At 45.8% G+C, this 26,320-nt stretch overlaps 1 protein-coding gene across 3 annotated transcripts in view; it reads left to right on the top strand.

Moving 5' to 3' along the window:
* NMI (N-myc and STAT interactor) overlaps positions 1-26,320 on the top strand; it is a 90,380-nt gene that overhangs the window by 24,690 nt on the left and 39,370 nt on the right. Inside the window, exon 1 of one of the 3 annotated variants that reach the window (XM_088472396.1) lies at positions 24,481-24,555. The exons of 1 other annotated variant lie outside the window; for it this stretch is intronic. The gene's annotated coding sequence lies outside the window, so the exon portion shown is untranslated. Of the gene's footprint in view, positions 1-24,480; positions 24,556-25,545; positions 25,645-26,320 lie in introns of those variants that run through there. One more of the 3 variants, XM_088472394.1, reaches the window with a different exon arrangement.

Raw genomic sequence — 26,320 nt, 5'->3', positions numbered from 1 at the left:
AAGTTACGTCCCTAAGATCGGATCGGTAGCTGGTCGACCAAGGGGAGGAAGCGGCCGGAAGACAAAAAAATACGCCCCCTTCTCGTACGCATTACACGTCATCTCCAGGCATATAAGGATTAATCGAGACCATCGAAACTGGCCGTAGAGCTTAAGGCTGACCATACCCTCTCTTAAGCACTACGATCAGGTCAGTGTACAAACCACCCATGTCACGTGTGCCATGACACTACTTTGTTAATTATGCACTCCCATAAAACGCCGTTCGCATGATTAGGCACGCCTGCGTTCGGATCTCCACTCCCCCGTTTTCAAGCACCTTCCCCTGTTACCACCCACAAACGCCTCATTCTGTCACTCAAACTACCGACCTGGCTGTGTTCAAGGAGAAAGAAATTTCTGATCGTAGCAGCTAGTTTTCGCACGCGCATTGCGAACTTTACGCATGCGCAGTTTAGCAAACATCGGTGGCGTACGACCGTGCAGCCGCTACGACCGACTCTGAATGAGGTCCTTGGTCCCTTGTTAGATGCTTGATCTGCCACCATCGTTGGGCATGAACATTCTGTCACGTTTGGTGTCTGAGAGTTACCTGACTCAGGTGATGAACTGGATTCAGCGGACAGCGGCATGACTCGAATCACAGATGAGGTAGATAGCTCTATTGCAAGACTTATGTGGCAGTGAGAACTGCCTTTGATAATAACTGACAGGAACTTGGAACCAGTAGAAAACTTGGAGGAACCGGACTGGGACTGGCAGGAAGACTTGCTGAGTTGAACTGGTGAACTGAAGAACTTGGGCTTTGACTCCGGACTGGAGTGACGTGGATTGAACTGAAGAACTTTGGCTTTGACTCCGGACTGGAGTGACATGGATTGAACAAAATCCGGATTGGGACCGGAACGGGCAGAATCCAGGCTGGAACCGGAACGGGCTTGGAACTGAATCTGGACTGGAATAATGTGACAATGGCTGAAGGGAAATCAGGTAATGCTGAGACGAGGCCTAAACAGGGTATCCGGAAATGCTGTGACAAAGGCTGGAAGTCAGGAGCAGGCTGGATTGGGTTTTAGGTTCAGGGAGGGAGTGGGTAGGTAGAAGGAGCAGGAGTTGATCCACAGCAGGAAGCAAGGCAGGGTAACACGGTGCAGGTTTGCAGGGAGCCATGGACCAACAAGGAGTAGGGCAAGCAGCGGAGCACAAGGCTAAGGACAGGGGCACAGGAACTCACTTATAGCTGATACTGAAACACACGAGTTGCACTGGCTTGGGAACTAGCAGGATTTCCGGATGCTCCAGGTATTGCTGTAAGCAGGACTTCTGGATTTGCCAGGTATTGCTGTAGCAGGATTTCTGGATTGCCAGGTATTGCTGTAAGCAGGACTTCTGGATTTGCCAAGTATTGCTGTAAGCAGGATTTCCAGATGAACTGGTCTAGGAACCAGCAGGATTGCAGGATGCACCAGGTATAGCTGTTAGCAGGATTACCGGATGAACTGGTCTAGGAGCCAGCAGGAGCCTGGGATACACTTGTACTCAGAAGTAGCACAAACTATACACCACGGGAAGTAACGAGATGTTCAGGCCCAGAATGCCATCAGATGTGGGTGTTTATACCCTGGGTCTCGCAGGAATTGGTGGATACAGACAGGTGGTCTGGTAGTAGCACTCTGAGTGGTGGAGGCACAACATGCAGAGGGAGCAATCATCTCTGCAGTACTGAGAGTCAGAACTACACCTGCGATTCCAATCAAGGCTAGCAGTGTTCACAGACAGAGGAGGGTCCAGGTGAATAATCACTGTGGAAAGGAATGCACACAGATATGTGTTGCAGCCAGCATGATCAGAGCAGATTATCCCAGGCAGATTACACACACAGATCCATGAGACAGTTGGCAGGGGTAAGTCTACAGGCAAAAGGTGAAAACTAGACAGGGTCGTGACAATTGGATGCAGGACTACTATTTCCGATCACGAATGAGGATGTTGATGATGTAGGTGTTGGTGGTGGAGATTGCAGGCGCTAGGATCCAGATAGAAGGATGCAGCTAGGTGACACTGGACTGATTGTTGTTTGCTTTTTTGTCCCCAAAGTTTCTATACCATTTCCAATTTGATGAATGCGCTGCAAGTGACATAACAGGGAGGAGGTTCCAAGTTGGTTAAGGTCCTTACCTTTACTCACTGTTACATGGCAATGGTTACATATGGCTTGGCAAAAGTTGTCCGGATTTGAGAGGAAATGATTCCACACATGAGATGTGGATTTTTTGGTCCTTTGCCCAGGCATGGCAACAATGGAATTTTTGCCACCATGGGCAACAGCTGTTGCCTGATTTACAGTTTTTACACAAACATCCTCGCCATCAACATCCTCATCATCCTTGTTGTTATCGCCAACTACATAAATAACCTCCTCATCCTCCTTGTGCAATTCCACAGAAGCATCCTCGATTCCTATGTCAGCGTTGCTGACTTGTGCTGCTCATCTCCATATTTGCAGAGGGCACACAAATGGTGTAATGAGGATCCAAAAGGTCAGACTCACACATGGCAACCGGGGACACACTTGGACTCTCCTCAGGGATTTGTGATTTTTCAAAGCACACAGTTGGTTCCGGTGTCTTACTCGTCTTAACAATTTATATTTTTTTGGTACTTCTCTTACAAGCAGAGGGGCTTAAATCATAACTAGAACCACCAGTTATAAATAATGAAGGCCAAGGCCTTCTCCTTTCCTTGCCACTTCGTGTAGTGAATGGTATATTTACAATTTTTTGTTTCTCTAAAGTTGACTTAGCTTTAGATTTTTTTTTTGCTTTAACATGGTAAAAGTTGATTTTTTTTTGCTTGATTTTTTTGGCTTGACAAGCCCTGGTACATCGGCCTTCATAGATGATGTTGAAGGCCTTGCATCGTCATCATGACTACTGCCGGCAGCTACAAGACTGGTATGTGGATCCTGCTCTCCGGTCATGTGACTGTCCTCCATACTCACTGTGGTCTTACAGCAGTGTCACCAAGAAATTATAGTTCAGCTAAGTTGGGGCTAACGCAACCACACAACCACACACCTGGGGGTGAAGAGCACCCATGAAGTTGGGGCTAACACGCACATAAAAAAAATTGTGTGTTCATTTTTTTCACTCTGGGGGTGGGTGAAGAGCACCCCTGAAAGAGGCAGCAGCCCCTTGACAGACAGCAGCACAGCACCCCTACGCACCTACGTTGATGACAGGTATGGCTAACACTCACACAGTATTTATTTATTTTTTCACACTGGGGGTGTAATGCATCCCTTATTGGCAGAGCACCCCATGGACAACACAGCAGAACAGCCAGCCCCTATCGACAACAACCAGCCAACCCCTATGGACTACAGACAGTCAGCCCCTATGGACAGGACAACAGCCAGCCAGCCCCTATATATGGACAACAGACAGCCAGCCCCTATGGATGGACATAACAACCTCAGTCACAACAGCCAGCCCCTATATGGACAACAGCCAGCCCCTATTAACATTAAGCAACACAACTGTAGCCAGCCCCTATGCACAGCAACACAGTACAGCTCCCAGCTCCCTCCCTCTTCATTCTCCACAGCCAAATGAAAAATGGCGACGATCGCGGGACCTTTATAGAATCCAAAACCCGCGAGAATCCGACAGCGGAATGATGAAGTTTTGTCTAGTTTTCAGATCCGAGTCAGGCGGGAAAACCCGAGTCAACTCGGATTCTTTTTTATCTGACACTCCCACACTCTCCTTGTCTGACCATCACACTGCAAATAAAGATTTGCAGAGTGCAACTACCTTGATGCACAGTGCGACTCAGATGCATGCACAGTGACAAAAATTTCTCTATTTGCATAAATATCGGCATTGTGTACATCTCCAATTCCTTCCTTCCCTTCCCTCTACCGAGCAGAAAGGAAATCGACAGCAAATTTGTACAGACATTTTGGAACAAACTCAAGTGGATTCAAATATTTACACAAAGTTTTTACCTGTGATGAAACATTGAGCTTCCAGTACGATCCAGAGACAAAACGCCAGTCCTCGCACTGGAAAACACCATCGTCGCCAAGAATGAAGAAAGTACGTCAACGTAGCAAATTCAAAGCCATGTTAATTGATTTTTTTTATATCAAGGGTGTTATTTTGGAAGACTGGGTACCGGAAAATGCAGCAGGGAATCAACATTACTACAAAAATGTTCTAGCAACTTTGCAGGAAATAAATAGAAGAGGCCAGAGTTGTGGAAAAATGGTTTCATCCTCCATCAGGACAATGCACCAGCCCACACAGCACTCTCTGTGATGCAGTTTTTGGCAGAGAAACAGATTGCAGAAAGGCAATTGAAAGTTGAAACTAGTTGGGAGTATGCGGGTGTGAGTGCACACCGAACCATCCCGACATTCACTGCGGCTGGTACTGCGATCCCCGCTGTGACCCATAAGTGAGCTTCCCCCCCACCGCCTATTGAGGACACATTACAGAACGGAGCACCGGACACGGCATACCTGCACTGTGTATCACAAAACAGTCTGGCCAAACACTGGAGGAGAAGGAGACGGACGGAGATTAGCTAAACTCATAGGGTAAGATGGGGAAAGATTTGTCTCCTGTGGCCTTAACACAGTATGGGACTTTGGGCCTGATTCAGACCCACTCACGAGCGGCTGTCCGCTCGCAAGTGGGTCGATGGTGTGCACTGAGCATGCGCACGACGGAGGGAGCTCCGTCGTGCGCATGCGCCAGACGCGACGAGCGAAGGACTTTCCTTCGCTCGTTGTGTCTGATCAAAGGGGGCGTGCTGTCGATGTTGATTGACAGCACGCCCCCTTTGGTGGGCGTGCCGGGGGCGTGCCTCCCAGACGGGGGCGCTCCCAAGGGAACGCCTACTGTCAGAAGCCAGCCCACTGACATCACAAGTGATGTCAGTGGGAGTGATTTTGGCTCTGATAGAGCCAAAATCACTCCGGGGCTTGCGGTTGAGAAACTCAACCGCAGGCTCCGGCTCGCAGTGGCGATGGTCGCGATGCTCAAGGCCATCGCGACCATCAACCTGCACGCTCGTATAGGCTGTGGGTGGTGACCCACAGCTATACGAGCGTCCAGGAGGACGCTCCATTTTTATGGAGGACGGCCCTCATTCAGAGCGAGCGCTCTGCTCAGAGCGTCCGGCACTGAATGAGGGCCTTTATCATACACTCCCAAAAGAGCTATAAAACAGTGATTACTGTCTCAAGCCATGTGTTTTTTATGTGCATTTTATATGTATTTATAATATATACTTTTTCTTTTTCTAGATTATTTTTTTATGCACTATATGCTGCCACCGATCACTAGGTTCACACTGCAGTATTAACTGCTATATAACCAGTTTACTACATTTAAGAAAGCCATTATAGCGCTTTCTCATTAACCCCAATAATTTGTGCTTGTGTAGGTGATCACAACAAAGGTCTTTTGAAATACTGTGTTCTATAGTCATCTATCAAGGTTGTAGCATTTTCATTAAAATGTGTCAAACGGTTGTGGAGGAGCATGCAAGGATCTGTTCCACTCTTCAGAGTCAATTAAGAATGTTCCTACAGCCACACTGGAGCCTGATTCAGAGGTGCACACTATTCCAGCTGCAACTGCATCTTTTGCCACAGCACGACTGCGTCTTTATGCTAATGCCACAGCCAATGTTTTTTGTAAAGAGATGCCCACTGGCTGAGGCACTAATCCGCCATCTGCATATTGAGATGCATCATCGGCCGCACCATTGGAGATTGCCCCCTATGTAGGCGTAGAATCTCCATCTGAACATGGTCCTGGTGTCACTGGAACCCCTCTGCTACTACCCAGGAAGGCTCAATGAAAATGCCTCTCTCCGCATTCAAATTCGTTCTGTGACTCCAGACAGATAGCCAAGGGAGCTGCTGTGCCTGCCCAGCTACAGCTACTCCGCTCACATCATGCCATCTGTTCTCCGACTCCAGCAGCCAGCCTGCTCCTTTCTTCAGCCCTTAATGTGTGTAAGTATGCATTGGGTGTGTGTATACTATGTGTATGTTTGCAAGTATGCTGTGTGTGTATTTACGTGTGTGCGTCATATATAGTGACAAGATAAAGGGATGCATCAAGCATCGCATTTTGCATGAGTTGCAACCTGCCACTCTTGCAATGCATGCCGGTGTTAATAACGCCGGTATGCATGAAGATTTGTGAGTATAATGGCAAAGGACAGCTCTCTTGATAAGAGCTTTGCAACAAAAGGACTTCTCAGTTTATGACCCAGAAGTCCCTGTGCGCATGCATTGTATATCACGCACACCACAGGAGGTGCTGGGAGTGATCCCTCTCACAGTAATAAGAAGCCTGTAGGCTTCTACTGGACAATGCCATCTGAAGATGGCATTGCCCACCGGGTGCAAGCTGCGGAAAGCTTTGTGCATATGAGAAATGCAGTCAAACCCCCAAAAACGGCAATTTCTGGGGTTTGACTGCATAATTGATGATAGAGCATCCCACCAGAAACCAACCCTGAAATCAACAAAAATTATTAATTTTTTGAGCAAAATAAAATTAAATAATAATAAACAACATTTTTGTTTCTAAAACCCAGGATTAAAACCTGATACAAACAGGGTATTTTATTAAGTCATCCATTAATTTATTGCGATTAACTCTTTGTCATTATTATTAGCATTAAGCTAGCTTAATGGTTTATATACAAGACAGTATTAGTTTAAAGATCAACGTTATTTATTTATTCTAATCAATTTTAATTCAATAAGGGTGGCAAAGGACGCTACCAAACACCAGCTCCAGCCAATTGACTCTCTTAAAAAATTGGGGGACGACTAAAATGCCCCCTCCTCTATAACGGTATAACCTGCGCTGTGCAGGACTCACCACCCTTTACTATAGCACAATGTGGACGCTCTGTAAGGAAACGCCCCCAGTCCTCCCGCAGGGGTAAGACATACCCGCCGTCTTTCAAAAGGGTAAGTGCCCCACAATGACCACTTATGCCACATGTGGCCGCTGGCTAGTAGCGCCGTCCTGCCACAGCTAGGTTCTAAAAACTGCAGCATGCCACCCTCAAGTAACACCTATCCCGAACTAGACCCAGCCCCTACTCAATCAAGAAATGAAAAAATATCCTTCAGGAACACTCCTAAACCGGACTCAGAAAGGTGCACCCCATCTGACCTAAAGTATTGTGGACTCTGTAAAGTCAACAACGGGTGTCTAATTACTACACCCCCAGAAGAAGCCACAAACCTGATAATAGTCGCATTGATCTTTTTCTTAGATTTGTCCACGGCCACCAGATCCCTGGAACCTCTCTAAACAAACCTAGGTATCAACTCCGACCATACCACATGAGCCTCAGGTCAGCGTGAGACCACCGCTACCAACTCAACCTTCACTTTTAAAATAAGGTTGATTCCTTTCACCTGCCCTACATCATTGCCCCCAAGGTGCACTACAAACCAGTCAGGCCTCCCCCATAGTTGTTCCTTCCTGAAAATTAACTCCAAAAAAGCAACCCACCTTAGGCCTCAAACTCCTATCCATCTAACCCTTCATCCCCCCAACATCAAAGAAGCCTTCCTAGCTAATGAATGACGCTCAGCCCAAAATATGTAGGAATGACTCACAATCCACACTTGCTCCGTTGATGCATGGGAAGCTGTAAAAGAAAGGACCCCTAAAAGTCAGTATTTTCACCCAGTAAAGCCAAATAGCTGAACGATTAACCAAGAACTGTGTTAGTGACAAACAAGAACCCAAGCGAAGGAGAAAACTTAAAAACCTCGCATGGACCTTGATATTCAGCCATTCGTAATTTAGGCCCCCTCGGAGGAAAATTAAAAATCCCTTCACACACCCAGTTTTTGAATGCTAGCCATTCAAAAACTGACGGGTAAGCAACGTTTTTGGGTTAGTGCAATAAGCGCAACATCAAACCTTATCACAACGTACATAAGACTTAAAAGCTGAAGACTTCCAACGGCCCATCTCCTGTATGGCTGTAGCTGGCAAACCGCTGGCCGCTGCGCAAGTAGCCGCTCCAATGTGAAAAGAGTGGGTGCCATAGTCCTCACTCTTCAGTCCCAACTTAACTAGACAGCACTTGAAAACTGCTGCAAATTGAAATTTAGTAAGGGGTAGGGAATCCGTATGCAATAAAAACTGCCCACCTCCTGCTGGCTGCAACAGCAAGTAATGCCTAGCTAAGCGCAAAGGGCAAATCTTAGCCAATACACTACTTTTTAAAGACAACCTCCGACCCCTGCCCATTTGATCCGTTTTTGAACGAGGAATCTTACAAAGGACTGCCTCTCCCTTCAACACAACATTTTTAAATAATAAACCTGTATCCTCTGATCGCTTATTTGAAGCCACTAACTCACTAATTCTAAAGGCCCCGAAGAAAGCAAAGGAAAAAGCAAATTGAAATAGTACTGCCTCATATTCTGAATCTGCCACCGATTTCAGGACTACAAGCAGGTCTTGCGACAAACCCAAATCAATGCGCCTGTGGGAATCAGCCGGGGGCGGCTTATCTTTAGCCCATTCCTTCAGTGCCTTGGACAGGACAAATGACCGAGTGGGATCATGAACTTGATTAATTTTAGCAAAGAAGGAAATCCTGGCTAAAGCAGAAGCCATGGAAGATTTGGACCTTCCCCAACTATAGTGCCCCCAAACGAATGCCAGCAAACATTCCTCATCTGACTTACCCTCCTGCTGATACCTAATATGATATGCTTCCCACTTGTGCCAAGCTGATGAATAGGCTCACAATGTAGCTGGCGCCAAGAATTTCCATGCCAATTCGACTATGCCTGATCGATATATATAATCTGCCAGACATAAGGAGGACACATTAATCTGTAGGGTTCCGCTTCCGGCACCAAAAAGTTAAACTTATCATAGTTGAACCGAGACAAAGCGTCTGCTATCTCGTTATCAACCCCTGACACATGCTTTGCTATAAAATTAATATGAAACTGTAAACACTTCAAAACAAGGTGCCTTAAAAGACGAAGGGCATGTGGTGAATAGGAATATTGGTTGTTAACCGCGTGAACAACTCCCAAATTGTCGCACCGAAAGACAATGCTCTGATTCGACAATTTTTTTGGCCCACAGTTTGACCGCCACAATTATTGGAAACAACTCCAACAAAAGCAAGTTGGCCGTAAAACTGCATGAAACCCAAGATGGGGTCCAGGGAGCAGCACACCATTCCACTTGGAAAAAAGCCCTGAAACCGTAAGAGCCAGCCGCATCAGTAAACAACTGAATGAATGAACGAATTTGTCACTGGCCTGGAAGGCCAGATCAATTCCAAATTGAAATTAATCAAAAATGAAGACCACACCGTTAAATCATCCTTTATTTCCTTTGATAGTCTTGACAACCCCTGCAGTTGCCCTCTCTAGCTTCCGGCAAAAAACTTTCCCCATAGGAATTACTCTACAAGCAAAATTGAAGGAGCCAAGGAGTGACTGAACCTGACGCAGCTTCACCCTATCCTTGCTCAAGCACTCCTTTATTTGGGCCAAAAGCTTTTGGACTTTGCCAGCAGGAATGCGACAACAACCTAATCCTGTGTCCACCTCAATACCCAGGTAAGAAAGCCAACATGTAGCGCCTTCCGTCTTGTCATGTGCATTTGGGACCCCCATAACTTTAAACAATGCACGTGCCGAAAACAAAAGATCTTGACAAACGCTACTGTCTCTTGGGCCTATAAAGAGAAAATCGTCTACATAATGTGCAATTCTACTATGGCCGGTGCCTGCCTGGATACACCAATGCAGAAACATACAGAATTTCTCAAAATAAGAGCAAGAGATAGATAAATGTTTACCCATACTGTATGTTCTAAGTAAAAGAGCCCGTCTAACTTGAAACCCATGAACCTCAGGGAATTGGGATGAAGCGGTAAGAGACGAAAAGCGGACTCAATGTCCAATTTCGCCATCAATGCCCCAGAGCAAAAACCCTATATCAAGTCGAGGGCCTCCTCAAACAACTGGTACCAAACGTTACAAAACTCCTCAGGAATCGTGTCATTAACAGAGGCCCCATGAGGGTAAGACAAATACTGGATTAAGCGGAACTTCCCCGGAACTTTCTTGGGCACCAACCCTAACGGAGAAATGCACAAGCCGAGCATGGGCTCAAATGAAAAAGGACCACACATGCTGCCCAAATTAATTTCCGCCTCCACCTTTTGTCTCACCACATGAGGTAATTCTCTGGCTGACCTTAAATTCCTGCACGCCACAACCTGAACCGATTCAATAATGGGAAAACAGAAACCTGAACTAAACCCATCCCCCCAAAATTGAGCATCCTCTCTCCTGGGGTATCTTGCCAGCCATTTATTCAATTTGGACAGAACTACTGGGGATGAAGCCTTATTTAGTACTTCTGCTACCTGTACCCCGATCGGGCTGACTCCCCCCTGCTGGCAACTTACACTCTTTGGCTGGATGCCTGCTCCACAAATTGTACAGGAGTGTCGAAAACGACACTCGTGCCCCTGTGTCATTATACGTGAAGCAATTACCCTTCTTCCTGTACCCAGTGACTGCCTTGGAGATAGGGGTGTGTTTTTTATCCTGGCCCTCAAGCACATTCTTGCTCTGTTGTGTGACCTCCAACCAAACTTCCACATCCTTAAAACCTAAAGGCATGGTTGGGTTTCCGTCTTGCTTTCAACTAAACTTTTCATCGTATTCCCTCCATACAGTGTGTAACCCCTTGATTTCATGAACATCTCGTGGACTAAAAATATGTGTTTTAAAATGTTGGGATGTTCATTGGGCCTTGTATTTAAATAAGATGTTGAAAAAACTAAGAAACTCCTCAGCCAGTGGTGGAAACTACGGAAAGCGATTTCTCCCATGCCTCCTGCATTTTTAGCCTTTTCAACATCCTGCCTCATTTCCTCAGTCAACGTAACACATCTACGTACTTCCCCTTCTTTATCTTTTCCTTCATTCTTTTCCTTAACCCCCTAGTGACTGCTGTGTTTGCGCAATGCACCATTTCTGAGAAAAGCGCCGGCTCAGAGGGAGCTTCTGCTGAACATGTGTCTTTCCACTTTGCATCTTTTTTAGCCAACCTGTGCGCAATTAATTTAGCCAATTCTCGCGGGCGCTTAGGGGAACCCGAAGATTCGCTGCTAGTTGAAGATTCGGATGTTGAACTGACAGATGACATATGAGAAACACCATGCTCACTAAATCCATATGGCCCTGGAATCTCCAAAGCATCCGCATTGGTTGCTGCTACCGAACTAGATTAATCTCAGGTTAACGCCACCTGTTCACCCGCCATCTTTCTCTTACTGCAAACTGTGTCCCCCGGCACCACCTGCACCGTTGATGTGCTAGCTACGGCTTCAGAACCGGAAACAGAAATTGTTAACTGGCTGGGAATAACCAGTTCTCTGGCTGGAGCAGGGGGAATGGGGGGAGGTTCTACACTGCCTACTACTTTGGGAATTGGAGGTATGGGGGGCGCGGGGGAAACCAGGGCTGTGGGGTGGGCAGGAGCAGCTGGAAGGAAAGGGTTACTCCCTATGACAGGGAGCGCATGGGAATACCTTGGTAACCAAGGACCTGGCGTTGCATATCCAGGTTGCCAGGAGTAATTGTATGAGCTTGGCGATTGTTGTGCAGGGTTTAAAGCTGGTTGCCAAAATGGTGACTAGCTAAAAACTGGTGTCAGCGGGGTATTGAATTGATATGGTGCCAAGAACGGCAAAGGATTGGAGGAGGGCACGATATTCTGCTGTACGTTTGAGGACCATGTGGACTGAACCACAGCAGGGGAGGAGATCACAGCAGGGACATATGGGGCGGACTGTGTGTACACCGGCATGTGCAAATATTGATTGTGTGTACTAGTGGCTGGGAAAACTTGCAAACCAGGCACACTAGGGTAAAACGTGCTGGCTGGAGGGGCCCTATGTGCATCTAATGCAGGGGGCTGGGCCAGTGGTGGTTCTAGGGGCGGGCAAGCAGGGCAATTGCCCGGGGCGCTTCTGCCTGAGGGCACAGTCGCAGTGTCCCACCAGCGCCGTCTAATTAGACGGCGTGCCCGCTGCAGCACCCCCATCTGTGACCACCATGGTGCCACTGTTATGGACACTCATTCCCTCCCACTGCCCCAGAATGCTTCACACCCCGCGTTGTCGTGGCCACGCTTGGCATCCTGGGAGTCCCAAAATGCCAGATGTGGACACAGGCTAGCGGCTACAACGACATCACTGGGACTGTGAGCGCAGGGGAGAGGACTCTGAGACCCAGAACACAATGCCTTGGAGCAGCAGCAGCTCGGCAGTGGGTGTGGTGCTACACGTCCTCGCACCACTTACTCATCAGCTCCGGTCCCTGCTCTCTATTCAATAGGGTTATGAAATGGATGAAAAGTTGTGACAGCCGCTGCCTCCACACGTGTCAGTGCTGCAGCTTGTGGCCCTGTTTGACTCTTGTGAGAGACTCCCTGTGTGCGTTATTTTTCCTAATGATTAATAATAATTAATAATTGCTTCAACTTAAATCCACACAGACAGTCTATAGCTGCCCTTTAGCAGAAGTGCTGTCACTAAGGTTCAGGAGAGAGGATACATGTATACATTAGGGGTGTGCACCGGCCACTTTTCGTGTTTTGTGTTTTGGTTTTGGATCTGGATCTTTCTTCGTGTTTTGGATCTGGATTGGTTTTGCCAAAACCACCCTTGCGTGTTTTGGGTTCTGGGTTTTGTGTTTTGGATCTGTATTTTTTTGAAAAAAAGCATAAAAACAGCTAAAATCACAGAATTTGTAGGTTTTTCTGCTCCTATGCTATTATTAACCTCAATAACCTTAATTTCCACTCATTTCCAGTCTATTCTGAATACCTCACACCTCACAATAGTGTTTTTATGTCCAAAAGGTTGCACCGAGGTAGCTGGATGACTATGCTAAGCGACACAAGTGGGCGGCACAAACACGTGACCCATCTAGGCGTGAAACTGCAGTGGCAGACAGGATGGCATTGAAAAACTAGGCCCCAAACTGTACATAATGCAAAGAAAAAAAAGAGGTGCAAGATGGAATTGTCCTTGGGCCCTCCCACCCACCCTTATGTTGTATAAACAGGACATGCACACTTTAACAAACCAATCATTTCAGCGCCAGGGTCTGCCACACAACTGTGGCTGAAATGATTGGTTCGTTTGGGCCCCCACAAAACAAGCTGGCAATTTATCTGTCCCTGCACAAACTGGCTCTACGGAGGCAAGATGTCATCCTCATCCTCCTCATCCACCGATTCCTCACCCTCTTCAGTGTGTACATCCTCATCCTCACAGAGTATTAATTCGTCCCTGCTGGAACCACAGGTCCCTCTGTACGTTCTGGAGGCTGGTCTCCCTGGAAGAGTTGATAATTCATTTTATGAACATCATCTTCTCCACATTTTGTGGAAGCAACCTCCTACGCCTTTCGCTGACAAGGTTCCCGGCTGCACTAAACACTCTTTCGGAGTACACACTGGAGGGGGGGCAACTCAGGTAAAATAGAGCCAGTTTGTACAGGGACCTCCAAATTGCTTCTTTTTCCTGCCAGTACAGGTACGGACTGTCTGACATGCCTACTTGGATGCTGTCACCGATGTAATCCTTTAACAGACAGACGCACGCTTGTCGCTGCTGCTTTGAGGATTCAAGTGCGGCTACAGCCCACACAATTCACAAAGACCGAAAAAAAAAAGAATATTTTTATTGTTTGTGGAGCACACTTTGAGGGTTACACCACCCTTTAACAGACAGACGCACGCTTGTCGCTGCTGCTTTGAGGATGCAAGTGCGGCTACAGCCCACACAATTCACAAAGACAGAAAAAAGAAGAAGAATATTTTAATTGTTTGTGTAGAACACTTTGAGGTGTCACCACCCTTTAACAGACAGACGCACGCTTGTCGCTGCTGCTTTAAGGATGCAGGTGCGGCTACAGCCCACACAATTCACATAGACAGAAAAAAGAAGAATATTTTTATTGTTTGTGTAGCACACTTTGAGGGTGTCACCACCCTTTAACAGACAGACGCACGCTTGTTGCTGCTGCTTTAAGGATGCAGGTGCGGCTACATCGCACACAAGTCACAAACACATTAAAAAAATAGTTTTTTATTTTTTGGAGCACTTTGAGAGTTACACCACCCTTTAACAGACAGACGCACGCTTGTCGCTGCTGCTTTAAGGATGCAGGTGCGGCTACAGCCCACACATTTCACAAAGACCAAAAAAAAAAGAACAATATTTTAATTGTTAGTGTAGCACACTTTGAGGGTGTCACCACCCTTTAACAGACAGACGCACGCTTGTCGCTGCTGCTTTAAGGATGCAGGTGCGGCTACAGCCCACACAATTCACAAAGACAGAAAAAAAAAGAACAATATTTTAATTGTTTGTGTAGCACACTTTGAGGGTGTCACCACCCTTTAACAGACAGACGCACGCTTGTCGCTGCTGCTTTAAGGATGCAGGTGCGGCTACAGCCCACACATTTCACAAAGACCAAAAAAAAAAGAACAAGATTTTAATTGTTTGTGTAGCACACTTTGAGGGTGTCACCACCCTTTAACAGACAGACGCACGCTTGTCGCTGCTGCTTTAAGGATGCAGGTGCGGCTACAGCCCACACAATTCACAAAGACAGAAAAAAAAAGAACAATATTTTAATTGTTTGTGTAGCACACTTTGAGGGTGTCACCACCCTTTAACAGACAGACGCACGCTTGTCGCTGCTGCTTTAAGGATGCAGGTGCGGCTACAGCCCACACAATTCACAAAGACAGAAAAAAAAAGAACAATATTTTAATTGTTTGTGTAGCACACTTTGAGGGTGTCACCACCCTTTAACAGACAGACGCACGCTTGTCGCTGCTGCTTTGAGGATGCAGGTGGAATCTAGACGGGATTTGGAACCGAGGACACACTACCTCCATCAATTGTCTAAATCCCACTGCACTAATGTCGGATACCGGACGCACGTCTAACACCAACATAGCAGTCAAGGCCTCTGTTATACGTTTTGCTTCAGGATGACTGCTGTCGTACTTCATCCTCATCGCTAGGGACTGTTGGAGGGTCAATTGTTTAGTAAAAGTAGTGATGTTCCTACTTCCTCTCTGGGATGATGAACAACTCCCAGCAGCAGCAACAGCACTAGTAGGAAGAGGTTCTTGATCTTTCCCTATTTTATTTTTATCAGAGAAAGTTGGGTCCTCCATTTATGTTATATTGATATATATACGTGCGGCTAAAGCGCACACAAACACAGAAAATATTTTTTTATTTTTGCTGGAGAGTAGTGCACTTTGTGGGTTACACCACCCTTTAAGAAATGAGCCAGCCGGCTCTTTACTTATGGGACACAGGCGCACGCTTGGCGCTGCTCCTTTGTTGATGCACATGCAGCCACAGTGCACACAAGTCACAAACACAGAAAATATATATTTTTTTGGACTGGAGTGTACTTTGGGGGTTACAGCACCCTTTAACGGTCAAGCCAGCCGGCCCTTTACTTATGACACAGGCGCACGCTTGGCACTACTTTGTTGATGCACGTGCGGCTACTGCGCACACAATTCACAAACACAGAAAATAATTTTTTTTTTGGTTTGGACTGGAGTGTACTTTCGGGGGTTACAGCACCCTTAACGGTCAAGCCAGCCGGCCCTTTACTTATGACACAGGCGCACGCTTGGCACTACTTTGTTGATGCACGTGCGGCTACTGCGCACACAATTCACAAACACAGAAAATAATTTTTTTTTTGGTTTGGACTGGAGTGTACTTTCGGGGGTTACAGCACCCTTAACGGTCAAGCCAGCCGGCCCTTTACTTATGACACAGGCGCACGCTTGGCACTACTTTGTTGATGCACGTGCGGCTACTGCGCACACAATTCACAAACACAGAAAATAATTTTTTTTTTGGTTTGGACTGGAGTGTACTTTCGGGGGTTACAGCACCCTTAACGGTCAAGCCAGCCGGCCCTTTACTTATGACACAGGCGCACGCTTGGCACTACTTTGTTGATGCACGTGCGGCTACTGCGCACACAATTCACAAACACAGAAAATAATTTTTTTTTTGGTTTGGACTGGAGTGTACTTTCGGGGGTTACAGCACCCTTAACGGTCAAGCCAGCCGGCCCTTTACTTATGACACAGGCGCACGCTTGGCACTACTTTGTTGATGCACGTGCGGCTACTGCGCACACAATTCACAAACACAGAAAATAATTTTTTTTTTGGTTTGGACTGGAGTGTACTTTCGGGGGTTACAGCACCCTTAACGGTCAAGCCAGCCGGCCCTTTACTTATGACACAGGCGCACGCTTGGCACTACTTTGTTGATGCACGTGCGGCTACTGCGCACACAATTCACAAACACAGAAAATAATTTTTTTTTTGGTTTGGACTGGAGTGTACTTTCGGGGGTTACAGCACCCTTAACGGTCAAGCCAGCCGGCCCTTTACTTATGACACAGGCGCACGCTTGGCACTACTTTGTTGATGCACGTGCGGCTACTGCGCACACAATTCACAAACACAGAAAATAATTTTTTTTTTGGTTTGGACTGGAGTGTACTTTCGGGGGTTACAGCACCCTTAACGGTCAAGCCAGCCGGCCCTTTACTTATGACACAGGCGCACGCTTGGCACTACTTTGTTGATGCACGTGCGGCTACTGCGCACACAATTCACAAACACAGAAAATAATTTTTTTTTTGGTTTGGACTGGAGTGTACTTTCGGGGGTTACAGCACCCTTAACGGTCAAGCCAGCCGGCCCTTTACTTATGACACAGGCGCACGCTTGGCACTACTTTGTTGATGCACGTGCGGCTACTGCGCACACAATTCACAAACACAGAAAATAATTTTTTTTTTGGTTTGGACTGGAGTGTACTTTCGGGGGTTACAGCACCCTTAACGGTCAAGCCAGCCGGCCCTTTACTTATGACACAGGCGCACGCTTGGCACTACTTTGTTGATGCACGTGCGGCTACTGCGCACACAATTCACAAACACAGAAAATAATTTTTTTTTTGGTTTGGACTGGAGTGTACTTTCGGGGGTTACAGCACCCTTAACGGTCAAGCCAGCCGGCCCTTTACTTATGACACAGGCGCACGCTTGGCACTACTTTGTTGATGCACGTGCGGCTACTGCGCACACAATTCACAAACACAGAAAATATATTATTTTTTTAGCACTTGGGGGGAGCACCCCTGATGGACAGAGCACCCCCTGGACAACACTACAGCACCTCTTTAGGACTGGGACACTGCACAGGACTTTGGAGTGGACACAGCCCCTATGGAGAACTGACTGCACAACACAGTCCAGCCAGCCCCTATGGACTTTGAAGTAGTGGACACAGCCCCTATTAACAACAGCAGCACAGCACAACACAGCCAGCCCCTATGGACTTTGAAGTAGTGGACAACAGCAGCACTACACTACACTACACTACACAGCCCTAACTCCCACCCTCCCTCTTCACTGTCCACAGCCGAGTGAGAAAATGGCGCCGACGTGGGTACCTTATATAGGATCCAAAGCCCGCGAGACTCGGAAGGCGGGATGATGACGTTTTGCCTCGATTTCAGATCCGAGTCAGGCGGGAAAAGTCGAGCCTGATTCGGATCGGACTCGGATCGGGGGGGCTCGGGGGGGTTCGGATTTCAGAAATCCGAACCCGCTCACCCCTAGTATACATTTGGTCAGCTCTGTATAGCAGTGGCACTCTGCAGTATGGTATAATGTACAAGGCTCTGTAGTATTCAGGCAATGCACAATGCTTTTCTAAATGACCTATCAACGTACAGTTGCTAGGTTTACTACATTGTAAAAATATGTCATGGATATACGTTTCGAAACTTTTCATGAATGTTTAGTATTGAACAAGGCATAATGTACAATGCTTTTCCTATTCTGTATATTTTAAGACAGGTCTCTGCATCTAGGTACACTGATACACAAGGCGTCAATCAAATTACATGTGGAGGGTGCGAGTTGCCATTGCAACAACGTTAAAAACCCTTCTCAGCCCGCTCCGAATTCGCCTAAATTAGCTTGGAGCCCTATGGTGCTGCGAGCACTTGTAAGCGAATCCGTGCTGCTGTCAGGCGGGCCCGTTGTCAAGATGACTTGCATGCGCAAGTACATCGTAAGTAATTGGATTGACTCCTAAGTCTTCGATTACAGCCTGGTATGCAGCATTGAATGGGACAGTGTGCGTTACAATATATTGTAGTCGGACTGGGTTCCTTCTAAATAAGAGGAACTTGGGACTGTGGGCCTGATTCAGAGCCGGACGCTCTGACAGAGCGCTCGCTCTGAATCAGGGCCAGGCATTTTTTTTTTCAGAACGGCCTCCTGGCCGCTCGCATTGCTGTGGGTGACCACCCACAGCTATAGCGAGCGGCCATGATGATGGTCACGATGGTCAAGACCATCGCGACCATCGGGCTTGCGATGAGACCCTTGTGGTAGGGTCTCGTTGCCGCAAGCCCCAGAGAGCTTTCGGCTCTGACAGAGCCGAAAGGTCTCCCACTGACATCACTTGTGATGTCAGTGGGGCCGGTCCCAGACGGTAGGCGTTCCCATGGGGCGTTCCCAGAACGCCTCCGTCTGGGCAACCATGCCCCCGGCCCGCCCACCAAAGGGGGCGTGCTGTCACTCAACATCGACAGCACGCCCCCTTTGGTATGAGACCCGGAGTGCCCGTTGCTATCCGGGTCTCGCGCATGCGCACGACGGAGCCGGCTCCATCGTGCACATGCGCACTGGCCTACCATCTACCTGGTTGCGAGCGCACAGCGCTTGCGACCGGGTCTGAATCAGGCCCTGTGTGTGACAAGGAACATGTGTCAAATTTGTGTATAGCTCTGTGTAGGGTCAGATTTTTGCACCACATTTTGTTAGCTCCATGCCTTACCTTCACCTAAGTTTTTACATATCCATTATTTAGTTTGCTTTTCCCTACAGAGGCTTAGGGTATTCAATGCTCAGCCATGTGCAGCTGTGAGTAAGGCTACTGGCACCCCTTTTTTGTTTGTACTTTTTTGTTTTAACCAGTGACCACGCCCCCAATTAAGCCACGCCCCCAAGCTCGGGGCGCCAAAGGAAACTTTCGCCCTGAGCTCTAGAATGTCTAGAACCGGCCCTGGGCTGGCATATTAAGTGAAGCTGTGAACTCACAATATGCATCACTCCTATATGGACAGCAGGTGGCGCTGCTTTCATACCTAAAATGGCTCGTGAAGCTTGTTGGGGGAACTGAGGCACTCCTCCCATATCTAACATAGCGGCTGCAGGCTGTATCATGAAAGCAGCTGCCCTACTTGGGGGGGGGGGCTGTTGTGTACTGCCTGATTTGAGGGGGGAGTCGTGCTCTAATGATGGCCACTAATGACGCGGCCGGGATGCCCAGTCCCCAGCGCTCGCATTGCTGAGGACAGAGTCCCCTGCGGCCGCAACTGTCCCAGGGAGTTGTGGCTGTGTAGGGAGCGGGCGGTGAAACAGAGGGCCGGGAAGAGGTGCCTCCTTCTCGCTCCGCGGGGGTAAGTGTGTGCCGGGAGCCAGGGGACGCAGGCAACTGAAGGGGGGGAAGCGGCGCCTCTGTCCCACTCCCTGTCTGAAGGGGAACGAGGGCCAAGGGACGCGAGAGGGTGGGGCAAGGCTGGGGTGAAAGCAGCACCTCTGCCCGACCTCACTCACACTGGGGCAGCGGTAACCGGCGGACGCCAGCAGGCAGGCTGCCTCAGCCAAACGCTGGGGGGGGGCTGCAGACCTTCTGGGCTGGGGCATTGTAATACAAATCTGGTTTTACACAAAAGGGAAAACAATATGATGTAAAATGGTAGGTGGAGGGGCGGTAGGGGGTGTTCATAGTTGTATAGGAGAGGGACTGCTGGGCAGCAGGGATGGGACAGGAAATGGGGGAGAACAGTTTATCGTGAAAAGGGAGGATTGAGCACCAATTAAGGAACAAAGGAAAAAAGATTTGCAAGCAATACACTGAAATAACAGGAATTCTAATAAAAGGATAGAATAAGTATATAGATGTATAGAAAGACGAATTCTGAGGTAATAGAAATCTGACACAGTTTCTACTCAGCCTGACTTCCAAACTGAAAAGAGGCTGTACAATATTCAAATCTCTCCTTAAATAGCCCCTTCAAAGGTATACGCCCCAAAACCTACTCATAGGCCAAATCCTATGACCAATCAATACCAACAAACCAATTAATCTACCTAGCAACAGGTTCCTAACCTCTAACCAATTACAAAAAATTAGGCCACTTATATTGCTTTGTACTTATGCAGCCCTCATCTTATTTTAATCCTTCAGCAGTGACTGCACAGTCTTGCAATGCTGATCCCACAGGCTGCAGAGAAGTCAAACTATTTGTATATGTATGTATGTATGTATGTATGTGTATGTATGTGTGTATATATATATATATATATATATATATATATATATTGTGTATATAATAGAAACACTCCACTATAGTTCAAAAATGCTGGGGTGCAAAGAAATCCCACTGGCAATCCAAAAGGGTACTTTTATACATTGCCACTAATATAGTCCATAGAAAGGAGCACTCCCAGGCTTATATTTCAAAAGGACAAAAAGTTTTTTCTTCTTAAATATTTATTCCATGGTACAAGTCAACGTTTCAGTCCCGCAACTGGACCTTTCTCAAGACCACCAGGCTCCAAGAACAGAGAGAACGATAGCTAACCACCACCACCATGTCGCCATATATACCCATGCCAAAGATCTGACAAGCCCCCACGAAACGGCGCCATTCGCGCCAAATACACTGCTCAATTACTGATCTAACTCATGGATATAAAATGACCTCATACTTATGTGCATCCATAGTCGGAGCAACGCCATTATACAATCCCACACGTGTTCCCACGGCACTCAGACCGGAAGTCACCAGACGCGGAAACCGGAAATACATTGGCAAACCAGCATCACTCATTGGCATGGTAATACATGCTTGCATTTCACACAGTGCAACGCATCCCTTGCGCTAGACCGGAAGTCCCCCTCAGTGCACAACCAAGCTAACACATTAAATATTGATACTTAACTTAAGCACTGTCTAAATCGCTAACTCAAAGAGAGAACATAATAGGGATCTCTCACAGCAGTCAAAACAGCAAAATCACTATCTTTAAGTCAGGGGCCATTAGCATCACAACCATAATAAAGGGAAGCCTATCAGAATCTCAAGAATGGGTAACCATGGCAACACGGAAAAAACAATATCACCAACAAGTGTGTTAAATAACACACTGGACAAACCACATTTAACATAAATATAAAATATCCATTATATAAAATATCAATTGTATATATGGGTCAACAGGTCCCAAAAAAATTAAAGCATCATCAAAGGTGTCATATTGTCCCATGGTCATTAAGAGGATTACTACACCAATCATTGACCCTTATAAACACTTTATAAGGAAAGTCATAGAAAAATATTCAGAGGATTTACCTCATTCAGGCCTCTAGGCGCCAGTGTGCCCAATCGATGGATCCATCTAGCTTCTCTTTTAGGAGCATCAGACCCCTATCTCCACCTCTTGGTAACGGTGCCACCCAGTTGATAATCATATATCGTAATGTTGAAACTTGAGGTTTCTCCTTCAAGTAACGCTGAGCCACCGGTTTATCAGAATTTCCTGAGGCATATGCCAACCTGGTAGATGATAGATGTTGCGACATTCATTCCCAAAATGTCCGCATTGTCTTCCCCACGTACAATAATCCACATGGACACACCAAATAATATACCACATGGTCCAATAAACACGTTAGATGGTGCCATAGAAAGATTTTGCTCCCATTATGCGGGTGACAGAAGAATTGTCCTGTACTCAGTGCTCTACAAGTAGTACAATTCAGGCACTTGAAACAGCCATTATGTTTATGTAACCAACTGGTTTCACCCTTGTTTTTAGGACACATATCTGAACGTAACAAAACATCCTTTAAATTAATTACTGGGTGATGGCTTGTGGCCCACAAGAGAGTATTTCTGTCAGTGTCCTTTGTATAGAGCGTGTACTCTAGGCCATTCAGACCGTTAAAAACAGTTACATCCAAAAAATGAATTTCCGTGTCGTCACACATGTATGTAAACCGGATTGGGCTGTCAAGCATATTCAAAAATTGTACCATTTCTACAAAGGACTTGGTGTTACCTCTCTATAGGACAAATATGTCATCTATGAACCGTTTGTAGTAAATTAGTTGTTCACCAAAATTATTTAGAATATGTTTGTGCTCATACCTATCCATAAAGATATTCGCATACGCGGGCACTAAGTTTGAACTCATAGCGGTTCCCGCTGTTTGCAAATAGTATTCCCCCTGATACATAAAATGGTTAGATTCTAACACATTTCTGAGTAGTGACAGAATAAACTCAATTGGTGGACCATTATATGGATCCAAAAGTAGAGCTTCCCTTACGGCCTCAATCCCATTCTCATGTGGAATCACTGTGTACAACAAGCACATATCAAGCGTACCCAGTACATAATCAGTAGGTAGATCAATCAAAGTTCTAAGATCTGACAAAAAATGTCCTGTGTCTCTTATATAGGCATCAGTCATTTTAACAAATGGCTGCAAGTAATAATCAACAAATTGTGCAATCGGCTGCAATATAGACCCCCTCGCCGAAATAATCGGCCTACCGGGTGGGTCTATCATAGACGTGCACTTTTGGAAGTGTATAGATAATGGGGCAAATAGGAAATTCAACTCTAAGAAATGAGGCTACTTCATTATCAATCCATGTATTTAGTAGTGCCAGATCTATCAAAGCATCTACTTCCTTCTTAATTCTCGACATTGGGTTGAACTCAAGCTTGCAATAGGTTCTACTATCAGATAATTGAGTTCTGATTTCTTTATCATAATCTGTAAAGTTCTGGAGAACCACAGCTCCACCCTTTGTCTGCATTTCTTATGACAATTGAGGTATCATCTTTCAAAGACTTCAATGCCAGTCGTTCATCCTGACTGATATTATCAAAAAACCTTCCATCACAATGTGCCTGTCTACAATCTGAGTCAACCAAACTTAGGAACGTTTTCAAACTGGGGTTAGACGACTGAGGGTCAAAAGTACTCACTTTTTTAAAAGGCCAAACTTCTAGATCACGACCCACCACATCCCTATTATCAAAATACTCTCTCAATCGTAATTTCCGACCCATTTTAAAGTGATCAATAGACCACTGAAATGGGTCAAAATTACATCTAGGGATAAAAGACAAACCTTTAGAGAGAAGAGATGTCTCTGCCATGGACAATTGTCTATCAGACAAATTAAAGATCAACTCCTTACTGCCCTTCTCCCCCTTGGTCTGCCTCTGTTTTTTCCCCCTCTTCGGGTGAGGTCTCTTATGTCTCCTATAGCACCCCTTGTGGTTGATCTCATGCCAGGACCAAAAAAAGGAGACCCAGATGGTGGAAGGCTCTCAGTGGTTTCTGACTCGGAAGAGGAGTACGATGTATATTTCCCCAGTCTGAATCCGCTAGAGACAGATCTAAAATTGGATCCTCTGTTACTTCTAGAAGAGTTGTTCTCCCCCGATAACCACTTATATACTGTGTGTCTCTGGTAATCTGCCTCCACAGTTTCCAGATTTTTCCTTTTAAAGGATATCAAGTCTGTACGATATTTGTCAATCTGTACTTGTAATCGGTCCAACCAATTATCAGACTTGTCAGCCTTTAAAGTGGTTAAGAAATCACATTCAAAATTCTTAATATCTGCCCTCACTTTCTGTAATGCCACACCAACGTCTTCCACCACCAGAATAATCAGATTTAACGAGGATTTATTCAATACACCACACCATTTGACGCAGAAGGCAGGATAACCAGTTACGGAAAATGTAGTACAGCTGCTGCAGCTGCCATATAATTGCTTGATTACAGCATATTGAAAACTCGTTTTAAAAAAAAAATAAAGCATGTATCCTCAGTTGGGGAAGAAGAAGGCTACTCATATGTTTAGAAGTGTTAACTATAAAGAAGTCAAATTGATATATTTACGTCTTGTTTGAGTTGCATTGAATAGACTGCAAGTGTTTGGGCTCTTTTTATCTACACTTTCCTACCATTTATTGTAATGTGTATGAATTGTGTACTGTGCTATTGAGCAGCTTCCGTGCTCATAGTGACGCCACCCCTGTTCCTGGCAAATCTGCTCCTGTACTTGCATGAGGAGGAAGGTGCATTTGCTTCCTATGCAGTGTTCGATGTACTGTAATTTGGTTTGTGGACAACTCTGTATAGGTACAGTAACATGCTCTTTTTATTCCCAGGTTGTGCAAAGATGCCATTTGTGTCCAACTCTGAATAAGTTCCACAATGTATTTCATAAATGAAGGTCCAATGAAGTCTTCCAGAGGTGTCATATAAGGTGATGGAAGCAATTACAGAATAAGCCAATTCTGTGCTGTCAAAGGGGCCTATTCACCATATAATAAATGGCCGGTTAACCATGCAGAGACACTAGTTTCAGTATATTTAGGTTGTCGGGCCTTTCATCATCAGGAGTCCAAATAGGACCACATGATATTCAGCAAACTCTGAAAACTGAAAGTTTTCAAAGTTTGGCGCTTGTTCTTGTAGCCCCACTCCTTCCTATGGGAAGGAGTTCCAGGTATGCGAAGAGGGATCTGAGTGGATCCATCTGCTGCCTCCTCACTGCCCCCTCTGGTGGCTCTGTGCATGTGTGACCTCAGGTAGAAGCGGCGACAGGGAGAAGGTAAGTAACACGGCTCCTTCTGTAGCTGCGCTACTAATCTCGGGGACAGCTGCTTTTCAGAGCAGCAGTTCCTGAACTGGAGCATTGATGAATTGCTCCGGTGTTAAATATCCCCCGCTGCGAGGTGGATACTTAATCAAAGGGGGCCATACGGCCCCCAAAGATGAATAGGGCCCTAAATCAATATAACAGCTCTTAGGGGTCAACATCAATACTCATGAGATCTCTGGATGCAATTATATTATTTATCAATATAATAGTCACATATTAAAATAATCTGACATACCTTCACTTTTTGTACCTTTTGATTTTTTTTGTTTTATACTTATTCGTTGTTAGCATTTGTCAGATTACTTTAATATATGTCAACTTTTTTTGATGAAATAATTGTAACTGTTTCCAGCGTTTTGTTGTTGTAGAGGAGTTTGTAGTCTCCTATAGCAGCAGCTGAGTGAGGATCATTATATACTCAGCGCTGAGGGATTTCCATATACTTGTCTGTTAGATTCCCTGCACTGTATCAGTGACTGTGTATATACGGTACAGTACAGTATATCTGACACGTGATATAACAGAAAGTGAAAGTAGTGCTCTGAGTCTGTTCTTTTAGTTTCTATTCTCTGTCACAGAACAGACAGGCAACCAGGAAACTGATCGTATTTTTTTGCCACGTTCATATTACTTTTCTGCTTATTACAACTATATAACGTCTGAGTTTCCTGCAGTTCTGAGCTGCATAGGGTAAGTGCTTTTACATTTTTTTGGCCTAAAAACAGCTCATGCTCTCGAATCTACTTTACATTAATTCACTATTGTTTCTTATTAGCCTTCTGTGGACTCTACCCTTTGTCTTCCTTTAGTCTTTAAATTGCTACAGTGTTTTAACTAAAGAGTTGCCTGTGTGTGAATATACATATACTTGTTACATTGCTCATTTACATTTTCTATTATGAGGTCCTGCAATTGTATTCAAATAAGCAGCTATTTTTATTATGTTCAAATTATGTATTTAGATTAGAAGTGTGTTGAACTGATATGAAATATGTGTGTGTTTGTGTGTGCGCATGCTGTATACTTGTTATATTACTGTCAGATATATTTTAAAATTACATATTGCAATACAGGTAGAAGGGCCAGTGCAGAGATGAATCGTTGTGGAGAGTATATAGCGTGTTTTCACTCTGCATAGGCTTTGGAACCAATTCTATGCAACTACAGGCGATACAGAGCTGTACGCAATTCAGTTATATCTCCACTTGAAGAGGCGTAACTGGCCTGTAATGTGGAGATCCCATGTACAGTAAGGCAGTGTTTACTGAGGGAGTGTCCAGGGAATTCCATGGAATTTCATACAGATCTTTTGCAGCTAGTATAGGTCCCAATCGTGAAGCACAGATGAGTATGCTGGCGTTATATA

This window comes from Taudactylus pleione, unplaced genomic scaffold, assembly GCF_031769625.1.
Source record: "Taudactylus pleione unplaced genomic scaffold, aTauple2 ptg000122l, whole genome shotgun sequence".
Classification (NCBI taxonomy): domain Eukaryota; kingdom Metazoa; phylum Chordata; class Amphibia; order Anura; family Myobatrachidae; genus Taudactylus; species Taudactylus pleione.
The sequence above is the reverse complement of the archived record's forward strand: the minus strand, read 5'-3'. Positions and strand labels throughout refer to the sequence as shown.